At 34.4% G+C, this 12,147-nt stretch overlaps 1 long non-coding RNA gene across 1 annotated transcript in view; it reads right to left on the minus strand.

Annotated features, from left to right (window-relative positions):
• Positions 1-3,015: 3,015 nt before the first annotated feature.
• Positions 3,016-12,147, minus strand: part of LOC116404602 — a 36,917-nt gene continuing 27,785 nt past the window's right edge. Inside the window, exon 3 of the long non-coding RNA XR_004217547.1 lies at positions 3,016-3,114. This is a non-coding gene — a long non-coding RNA (uncharacterized LOC116404602). The remainder of the gene's footprint in view (positions 3,115-12,147) is intronic.

The following is a 12,147-nucleotide window of genomic DNA, read 5'->3' on the forward strand; positions in this document are numbered from 1 at the left end:
TTTTCATCGATCAAGTGGCTGGAAATGAATCTCTTAACAATATTCGATTATCCTTGATAAATGGACAGCCAGCTCCAGATGGATATTTGCTACAAGGAGGAGGATTCACCTAATATTACTTTATTATTAGCTGAGTTCCATAACAGCCCGATAGGGGGACATCATGGTGCATTGAAAACATATCAAAGGCTAGCAAGGGAGGTATATTGGCGAGGTATGAAAGCCCATATCCGCACCTATGTTGCTGAATGTTCCGTGTGTCAGCAAGCCAAATACTTGTCTTTAACTCCGGCTGGTTTCCTTCAAGCATTACCCATTCCGGACCGTGTGTGGGAAGATATTAGTATGGATTTTATTGAGGGCCCTCCCAAATCCGAGGGTTATGATGTTATATTGGTAGTTGCGGATCTTCTTTCCAAGTATGCACATTTCATCCCCTTGAAACATCCATTTGGTGCAAAAGTGGTTGCTGCTGTTTTTATGCGAGAGATTATTCGTTTGCATGGATGCCCCTGAAGTATAGTGTCGGATCGTGATCGTATTTTCACAAGTCTATTATGGGAAGAGTTGTGGAGGTTGTTGGAAACTCAGTTGAGATGAAGCACCACTTACCACCCCCAAACAGATGGTCAAACGGAAGTTGTCAATCGAGGGGGAGACGTATCTAGGGTGTTTTTCTATGAACACACCTAAACAATGGTTAAATGGCTAGCTTGGGCTGAATTAAGCTATAATACAACAGTCCGTACAGCCACATTGATGCCCCCTTCGAGGCCCTCTATGGGCAACCACCCCCTCTATATTACCATATGTGAAGGGCTCGAGCCGGGTGAATGATGAAGTAGACCATTTGATGAAAGAAAGAGATGAAATTTTGGGCGTTTTGAAGGCCAATTTACTGAAAGCACAGCAGCGAATGGTCAAATATGCTAATGCTAAAAGACGGGAGGTGCAGTTTGAGGTTCATGATTGGGTTTATGTGAAGTTACGCCCTTACGACAGTCCTCTCTCAGCCGTTTTAAGCACACCAAATTAGCCCCAAGATTCATTGGTTCATTTATGATCGTGGCACGAATTCGTTTCGTTGCATACCGTTTGGCCCTTCCCAAGGAATCACTTATACACCGGTTTTCATGTTTCTGTTCTTCGCAAGGTCGTGGGTTCAAACAGGCCATTATTCCCAATTTCAAAAGATTTGGCTGCTGATTTGTCTATGCAAGTGTCTCCGGTAGAAGTATTGGGAGTTCGCAAAACAATAGAAAGGAGGACAAACTTAGAAGTTTTGATCCGTTCGAGTGAGGGGACACTTGAAAGTGCAACGTGGGAACAAGCTGCTCTTATTCAAGAAACAGTTTCCTGAATTCCACCTTGAGGACAAGGTGGCTATTTGGGGGGCGGGTAATGATAGACCTCCATAGTAAATGTGTATTCCCGTAGAGACAAGAATAGGAAGAAGAAAGAATGATTTAGAGTTAGTTGGTATTTTTCTATTTGTGTGGGCCTTAGGAATGTGTTTGTTAGAGTGGGGCCAAGTATTTTGTTATTTCTCTAAGCAATTACTTAAGTTTCTTGAGTGGAAGGGTATGGGTATCTTGATGTTGGTATAGACTCTCATTAGAGAAGTGTGTAGAGATTGGGAGCTCTCAAATCCTCCCCCACAGTTGATAAATAAAATTTTGGCTAAAGCCTTGACAAAAGCTAATGTAGAACATCCCCCTTCTTATGTTCTTGAGTTTTATCCTAGAGGAGTTGTTTGAATTACCATTTTTATAGTTTAGGATTAGTTATTTGAATTAACAATTTTGTATCTTGAGTTAGTTATAAGTAAACTAACTCAACCCCAAGTTAGTTTAACAACTCTTGTAATCTCCAGCTTATAAAAGGCTTCTCATTTTCATTAATAAATGATAAAAAAAAAAGGCATTATACATAAAGATTTCCTAGCTTTGCAATTACAGCATCAAAAGCAATGTACAGTTCAGATGAGACTATTCAGTATAGAGTAGCTCTGTAATTGCAGATCAAGAAAGTGAATGTAGCATGGAAATCCCAAATTCAACATTTGGAAGTTAGCAATTGACAATCTCATTAGTAGGCAGTGCACCCATAATAAAATGTAAGATTTTTGAACCCTAAAAATTCAAGTAACTTGCAACTAGTCATTGTCATGACCATCAATACTACGATTAGTGGATCAGCACAAAATACAAAACGTAAGACAGTAAATCTTTAAAAAACCTTACTTCTGTTTTAACTTGCTCAAGAAGAATGTTGCAAAAGTATATCAACAAGAGTTACTTCAAACATGACTACAAGAACAAGGGTAAAACAAAATCTGTCAAAAATCATTTAATGTGATTGAGATCTTTTAGCATGACTGCTTGAGAACTTTTAGCACAACCGGGCAGCAACTTCAATAACAGAAAAACATGCATAATGTAGGAAGACAGCAGATTTCAAATTATGACATTGTATTATGAATGTCAGGCGATACATTAATGTTCCAAAATTCAACCAAAGTATGCGTGAAAGATATATAAGAATCTTCCATGATAAGGCCAAGACCAGGATATCCTTATCCAAAAAAGAAAAAACTAATCAACCAAAGTAAATTCCATGTATGATTGGGAATTATGGCCATACCTTTGCCAAAGAACTTCGAGGAAATGGAAAAACTGGAGATGTTGCTCATGTATCATTCCCGAACCAGGATTGGGGTAGAGCAAATGGTCAGCAATTTGCTGGATTACAAGCAGAAAATAACTTATATTAGAAAAATGAACAATACATACCCACATATTACTGAAATTTTATGAAATAGATTCCAAGCAACCAATTTTTATATTGAAATGTGATCTCACAACTATTTTTATTTTGAAAAGCGATTTTCAAACAACTATGGCTGTCTCATCACGCTTCATGTTATCCAATAATACTACAGGATTAACAAAGCCATGCCATGCTAATAATAAGGAATGTCGTGATAACCTTAAAAAAACCATACTGCACGTCAAAGGCTGCCTGTGTAATGTTCTCCATGACATCTTTAAAAATACCACCACCATCAATTCCTGCCTCCTCAACTCCAAATTCATTAACAAAAGACACACGTATCTGCATGCAGAAAAGTGAAGCAATTGACCCAACACAAACAAGAAAAAACTAATAAACAATTACAAGTAACTCTGCAACTATAGGATGCAGAAGAGGGATGGGGTCGTTTTCACGAGGGCAAAGAAAAAGATAGAAAAAAGTAAGATAACAATGTCATTTTTCATAAATCATGGAAGTCTGAAATTACCGATCTCGAAGATCAACTTCAGACAATGCACTCATCTGACTGAAAGCATCTTCCAATATATGATTTCGTCGAATTTCTAAACCGGTTTCTGGCAAAAAACAGCAAGAGATCCATTCATTTGCCTAGCTGCTGCTAGTTGTGTTTGTGAAATGAGTTATAGAGAAAGTAACCATAAATAAAAAATATCTTACATATTTCTATAACTAACAGTCATCCAAGAAATTCAATATTGTGAGATAAGGAAACCAAAAAAATAACTTGCTTACAGTGAAATCTTAAACCCTGCTAGTAAGCGGTACTAAAAAGGGAACTCGCTTGTGTATATCATTTGCTCTGGTATTTTCTATCACTGCCTACAAAGAAACAGGCCAAGTAAATAATTAGAATTACGATCAGATAGCAGGTCGTTAGAACCAAAACATTTCATTGAGAACAATTACCTGAGAAATGAAATAATCATTCATCGCGTCAGCATGGAAGTCGCTGGTGGTGTAAACTCCCGTCTATTGTTCCAGTCTTGCAACTACAACGACACACACACGAGCACACACACACCCACACAGACACATTGCGCACTTTCACACGCACACACAGCAACGCACGCGCACACGCATACGTACACACCCACATACATGCGCACATGTGAATGCACACACACGAACACACGCCATGAACGCACACACACATCTACACACACACACGCACGCGCACACACAATCACCCACACGGGCACATGTGGACTTGCACACACCCACCGACACACATGCACGCACGCGCACATGCACATCCACACACACGGACACATGTGCAGTCACACACGCACACGCAACACACCCATATGGGCACACGCACACTCTCACACGCACACACAAGCACACGCACACACACAAGCACATGCGCATGCACACACGAACACACGCATGAACGCACGCACACATTCACACATGCACACACACATCTACACACACATGCACACACGCACACACGCACACACACATACGCACACGGCACATCAACCCACACGGGCAAACGCGCACTCGCACATATGCACACACACGCACACATACATATGCACAAAGATGTGAAAATGAATTAAATTTAAAAACATTACATTAATTGTGTTTTAGAATGACTTTTAAACTATATTCCATTTAACTTAATAACATTAATTAAATTATAATTTATATTAATATTGATTTAAGAGTGTCATTAGTGTAATTATATCAATATAATGCGGTCTTATCCAATTTTACTAACAAAAAACAAGTCAAATATGGACTAGTAAATCCACACTCTTTGTCATAAGAGATATAATAACGTTTTTATGGGTCATTTTAAAAAATGACAAAAACAACTTTTCTTTTGAATTTTAGCAAATAAACATTTTTTATCTGAAAAAGATACATCAACCCATAAAACACTACAAACAAACCTGGGTTGTAGTGTCAGGTGAAAAAAATGAAAAATTGTCTTTATTGTCGTTTTTGAAAAGGTGGATCAAACCGACATTAATGATAAGGGTTTAATGTCGTTTTAAATCGACATTAATGATCAACCAGTTTTATATTTTTTTTAATTTTTTGTATTTTGTAAAAAACTGACATTAATGACCCCCATTTTTAATTTTTTTAAAAAATTGTTAGGTTTTAAAAACTAAATTTTTCCTCTCTTTCTTACTTTTCTCTTTCTTACTCTACTCTTTCCCTATCAATTTTTCTTTTCTTTCTCTCCAAGTTGGTTTCTAATTTTGTTCTCTTCTCAATCTGTGACCCTAGATTCGCGAACGGCAACCAATCTTCATCGTGCTTCCGCCGCAAAATCCTTGGGTTTCTTCATTTGATTGTTAACTTGTGACTGCTAGGTAGCATTATTTTTATTAATTGTCTTTATTTTTTCAAATGTGCAGCCTTATTCATACTATCTTTTGTTAGAAAAATGAAAGAAGAGAAGACATAGAAATGAGCTTGGTAATACCATTTCTTGTAGGTGGGATTTGCCAAAATGGAAAATGTAGAGTAAGTAATTTATGGTATAGCTATTTGGAGTGTTATGTGAACATATCTTCATAATGTGATGCGTTTTGGTTTTCGATTGAGATCAATCTTGGTAATTAATTGTTTTGAATTTGTCTTATTTTATCTTTTAGTAGTAAATGTTTTTGTTTTCTTTAGTTTAGTTTGAGTATTAGTCTGTTTTGATATATTTGTAGGTTGCATCTATTTATCCATATTTATCTTTGATCAATACCTAGCTAGTGGAGTCTCTTCTTTTTATGGGCTTCCTTATATTTCCATGTTCTTTTACTATATATTTGAGATTTTCACCTTCCATAAATGAAATAAATTAACTATTTTCATTTGAAAAGAAAAAACGATCCAATAGGAGTTTGTAAGATTATTTATCATCTCCATTGTTTAACTTTCTCTATAAAAACAATGTTGCTATTGATGGGTAAATATTATACAATTAAGAGTAAGAAGCCTATAGACTAGCATTGCTAAATTGAACATTCAAAATTTGCTTTGAAGTAAGAGTCGAGGATGGTATATTATTCTTTAGTTGTATTCCTCTTTTTCTTATAGATTCTTGAAGAACAAATTAGGTTATTTTCTTCTTCTTAATGAGTGTTTGATCAAAGCTTTATTTTCTTCTTTATTTTTGCAGCACTTTTGGGTTGCCATTTTCAATTGTCTTCTTTGTTGCTGCTACAATTATTTACTCTACTGAAACTTTTGGTAATTTTTTAATTTTCCACCTTTAGATTGCAGTCTGTTTAGTTTGATTTTAAATAATATGTACTAATTTTGCAAATTCTAGATTTAATCTTCCCCAGGTTGTAAAGTATTTTGGTCTTAAATAGCCAGCCAAGCTAAGCTAAGTAGATGGAAGCAATTGTTGAAGTTGAAGATTGTGAAAGCGTTTAAGATTTCTTATTTAAGTCTTGTATTAGGATCTAGTTTCATGTATTATTATAGAATGTATATACAAACGCAATATTAAGATTTCATTTTCTATATACAAATGTAAAAGAAAAATATTGTAGTTCCTAAAATAATATTAATTTTATTGATTTGTTGGTGTGAGAAAAAAATATTTATTTACACGTATCTAATGTCAGTTTATAAAAAATGAACAATAATGCAATAATTATATATTTTTTTTGTAAAAATAGATCCAAAAACAAGACTTTAATGTCGGTTTAAAAACGATATCAAAGGCAAACCGACACTAAAGGTCAACAATAGCACCATAAAAAATGTCGGTTTTAAACCAACATCAATGACCATACCGACATTACTGATGCATTTGATATCGTTTTTAAACCGACATCAAAGCAAAAACGACATTAAAGGCCTTTAATAACGCTAGCATAGATGTCAGTTCGAACTGACACCAAAGATCATTAATGTCGTTCCGAACTGACACCAAAGATCATTAATGTCGATTTTAAACCGATATTGAATGGCAAATTTCTTCTAGTGTAACCAAATTTATATAATTTGAGAATCAACATTTTAATAATTTTATTCAATCTTACTAACTTCAAAATAACCAAATTGAATTTGAATTTCAAAATAACAAAATTATAATTTAATAGTATTTGAGAATCTCAACGATAGATTTTGTATCAAAATAACCTTAATTGAATTTCAAAATTAAAAAATATCAACTTGTTCGATATCTTTATCTCAAAATAATATTAATGGCTTGAATATCAAGAAAACTAAATTATTATTTTAAAACTGAGAGAATCTCAACATTAAAAAATATCAACTTGTTCGCACACACGAACACACACCCACATGTAGGAACGCACACACACACGCACGCACGCACGCACACTCACACACACGCACACACACATGGACAAACGCACGAACGCACGCATGTTGAATTTGAATTTTAAAATAACATAATTGAATTTGAATTTCAAAATAGCCAAATTGAATTTCAAAATAACAAAATTATTATTTTTTCAGAATTTCATAATCTCAATTATGTTATTGAATTTCAAAATTAAAATATATCAACTTGTTCACTATCTTTATCTCAAAATAATATTAATGACTTGAATATCAAAATAATTAAATTATTATTTTAAAATTGAAAGAAACTCAACATTAAGAAATATCAACTTGTTCGTATACAAGCACACGCGCACACGAGCACACACAGACACACACACACGTGCACATGCGCACACACGGACACACGCACAAACACACGCGCATACACATGCACACGCTAGCGTACACGCACACTCACCCACACGCACACGCGCACGCACACATATGCACAAAGATGTGTAAATGAATTAAGATTAAAAAACAATTACAATAATTATGTTTAGGAGTAAAAATCATGTTCATTTGACTTAAAAACATTAATTAAATTATAATTTCTATCAATATTGGTTTAAGAGTGTCATTATTTCAATATAATGCGGTTTTATGCAATTTTACCAACAAAAAATAAGTCGAATATGGACCTGTAGATCCACACTCTTTGTCCTAAGAGATATAACAACTTTTCTATGGGTTATTTTAAAAAATGGAAAAACTATTTTTTCTTTTGAATTTTAGCAAATAACATTTTTTGCACGTGCATGGTATTTTACAAAATATCCACCTTCTCCAACTGTAATTATTTAGTTTCTACGTTGTAATTAATTTATGTCATTTATCAGCTTTTAATTAATTTTTACTTGAAAAATATACATCAATCCATATTGCAACTTTTTTTTAATATCTTGGGACTCAACTAATTGATTCAATATTTTAATAACTTTATTCAATCTTACTAATTTCAAAATAACCCAATTGAATTTGAATTTCAAAATAACAAAATTATTATTTTTCAGAATTTGAGAATCTCAACATAGATTTTGTATCAAAATAACCTTAATTGAATTCAAAATTAAAAAATATCAACTTGTTCGCTATTTTTATCTCAAAATAACATTAATGGCTTAAACATCAAGATAACGAAATTATTATTTTAAAATTGGAAGAATCTCATCACTAAAAAATATCAACATGTTCGCACACGCAGGAACGATCATCACAACCCATAACTTTAAATTCTTCAAAAACAACGAAATTAAATCAAGACAGAAAAAACAGAACAAGAACTCTAACCAACAATCACAAAAAGATCAACCTTAACTCTTGATCCTTGCCATCCATTGGGAGGTTCAACATTGGACATGATAGAGAATAATCGGTTCCCAACCGCAAGTTTCGGCATCGGAAAATATTTTCATAGGGAAATGAAAATTTTGGAAGTGGGTAGTGAAGAAAAATAAGGTTGAAATGATTTTGTTTGTAGAGTGGGCAAAGTTCTGGCCGGTGAGGAGAAAAGGGAACACATGGGGTTCGACTTACGGGGATTTTTCTTAATGATTGTTGGAAGAACAAAAAGATCATGAAGAGATTTAAGGGAAACAAAAAGAATGGAAAAATGTTAAATCCCAAAAGACTAAATGACCAATTGAATGTTTAGGGAAGTTTGATCAGCCTGTTTTAGCAGTTTTCTTGCTTCTTTATGGAACTGTTGTAGAAAGAGTAGAACGAGGACATAGTTCACTTTTTTTCCTCTTTACAAAGCAACCAATGACTTAAAAGAAAGACATTGCACACTAAATGCCCATTAGAAAACAATATACATCGAAAAGAACAAAAAATATGCAAAAATTCAAAATGAAATGCAAGCAGAATAAAACGGACTTGATTCACCATGAACAGATAGAACAAGCTCCAAAACGGATTTTGAGTAGAATTCCGTCTCAGATTTGCAGTCTCCAGGTTTTCCAAAATGTTCCTAAGAAAGAATCAGCACAACCCACAACTTTAAATTCTTCAAAAACAATGGAATTAACTCAAAGCAGAAAAAAAAAGACAAAAACTCTAACCAACGATAACAAAAAAATAAACCTTAACCTTTGATCCTTGCAATCCATTTGGGGGTTCAGCACTGGACTTGATCGAGAACAATCAGCTCCCAGCCGCGGGTTTCTGCATGGACGAAGATTTTTCGAGGAGGGAAATCAAATTTTTGGAAATGGGTAGTAAAGAAAAATAAGGTTGAAAAGATTTTGTTTGGAGAGTGGGCAAAATTCTAGCTGGTGAGGAGAAAAGAAAAGACATGGGGTTCAGATTCGAGGGATTTTTCTTAATGATTGTTGGAAGAACAAAGAGATTGTGAGGAGATTTAAGGGTCATGACACAAATATTAAATCAAAAATGAAGAAATGGCCAATTGAATTTTAAAGAAAGTTTCACCTCCCTGTTTGCAGTTTTCTTGCTTATTTACGGAAATGTTGTAGAAAGAGTACACGATGAAATAATTCACTTTGTATTTCTCTTTACAAAGTAACCAATGACTTAAAACAAACACATTCCACAACGAATCACCAACATAAAATAATATGCAATAGAAAAGAAAGACCCAACTAATGTGAAACTAGAAGACACACATGTCCTCTATTAAGGTAGAGTCAAGGTAATGTAGAAAAATTGATTGCCGAACAACCAATTTTTCTTAAATCACCTCAAAATTACCTTATAAACTATACAATTACTTTTTTCTGATATTCCAAACCACTTGCCAACTGAAATTTCCTGAAATTGAATGCTCAATCAAGAAATTGAAAATGAAATTGGAAGTAGAAAAAAAATGGAAGGAAGAAAAATACCCAAAAAGTTCTTTGTATCATTATGAACCGAACGAACAAGCCCCAAAAAAGATGGGCAGTGGGATTCCCACTCAGATAAACTGCCTCCATGCTCACCAAAACATTCCTAACAAAGGATTCAGCTCCCTATCAACGATTATCACAACCCATATCTTTTAAATTCTTCAAAAACAATGCAATGAAATTAGAGCAGAAAAAAACAGAACAACAACTCTAAACAACAACAACTAAAAAATAAACCTTAACCCTTGATCCTTGCAATCCATTAGAACCGGCACTCGACAAGATCGAGAACAATCGATTCCCAGCTGCAGGTTTCAACATCGACAAAGAATTTCCGAGGGAAATGAAAATTTTGGAAATGGGTAGTGAAGTAAAATAAGGTTGAAACGATTTTGTTTGGAGAGTGAGAAAAATTATGGCCGGTTGGGAGAAAAGGGAAGACATGGAGTTCGATTTCTAGGGATTTTTCTTAATGATTGTTGGAAGAACAAAGAGATTGTGAGGAGATTTAAGGGTATCGTCACGAATGGCAGAATGTTAAATCACAAAAGACTATTGTTTTCTTGCTTCTTTATGGAAATGTTGTAGAAAGAGTAGAACGATGACATGGTTCACTTTGTTTTTCTATTTACAAAATAACCATTGACTTAAAAGGAAAGAATTTGCACCACAAATGACCATTAGAAAACAATATACATAAGAAAGAATAAAAAATACGCAGAAATTGAAAATGAAATTGAAAGTTGAAAATAAATGGAAGGAAGAAAAATACTCCAAAAGTTCCAAATGCATTACGATCAAGAGAAATTTGTATCAACATGAACTGATCGAATAAGCTCCAAAATGATTTTGCAGTGGGATTCCGACTCAGATAAGCAGTCTCCAGTCTTGCCAAAACGTTCCTAACAAAGGATCATCACACCCATAACTTTAAATTCTTAAAAAACAATGGAATTGACTCAAAGCAGAAGAAAACGAAAGAAAAACTCTAACCAACGATAAGAAGAAAATAAACCTTCACCCTTGATCCTTCCAATCCATTTGGGGGTTCAACACTGGACATGATCGAGAACAATCAGTTTCCAGCTGCAGGTTTAGGCATGGACGAATATCTTCCAAGAAGGGAAACGAATTTTAGCGAAGTTTGATCTACCTGTTAGCAGTGTTCTTGTTTTTGTACGGAAATGTTGTAGAAAGAGTAGAACGATGAAATAAATCACTTTGTTTTTCTCTTTACAAAGTAACCAATGACTTAAGAAGAAGACATTGCACAACAAATGACCAATAGAAAATGATACGCAATAGAAAAGAATAAAAAAGAAAACAATATGCATTTTTGTTTTCAAATTCTTGGTCAAATCGCAATTCAGAAATGAAATTTGGTTCATTATCGACGATAATATGGTGAACTAAATAACATAAGTTTCAGAGTCATGGGAGAATAATAGCCTTGCTAATTGCTCAAACTCTGAATGTGAAGGCTTTTCCCATGTGAAGGAACCCAAAGAACCAGCCAAAGCAGCATGCTTCTTCCCAATGCAAGAACATTCAGTGTATCTTCTGATTATGTCCTGAATGCAGTAGGAAAAATGATATGAAGTTGTAATTCAAGCTAAGGTTTTGTTGCATAAACCAAAAACTTAGATGGATAAAACACAAAATGCATCATGTTCCTACCTTATGCCTACTACATTGCTAACAATACACTTACTGCACTCTCAGAGAAGGAACCAGAAATGGTTCTTGATGATCTGTTAAAATCTTTTGATGAAAATGTAATTAGTGCAAAGAGCGTTGATGATTCTAAAACAGAGGCACCTCATGCTAACTCGGATGTGCAATGCTTCTCTGAAGATGAAAAAGTAAATGAAGTTTCGAAAGATGATGATTTTGTGGAGATTTCTGCTGAGGAAATCAATGAATCTGACAAATCTTCTCTGCCTACTGAAGACTTGGATGTTACTGAAGTTCACAAATCGAGCATTGCAGAAGAATTTGGTATGGAATTTGAATCTCAACAAAATGAGTCTACCTGTGAATTGGAACATAAAATTGAAGAAGATGTTGAAGAAGAAAACACACGTGAATAACTCTGCTGAAGAACTGTCTCTTCCCACGAAAATGTGGAAGAAGAAACTGAAGTTGATGG

This window comes from Cucumis sativus, chromosome 6 (genome assembly GCF_000004075.3).
Source record: "Cucumis sativus cultivar 9930 chromosome 6, Cucumber_9930_V3, whole genome shotgun sequence".
Lineage (NCBI taxonomy): Eukaryota > Viridiplantae > Streptophyta > Magnoliopsida > Cucurbitales > Cucurbitaceae > Cucumis > Cucumis sativus.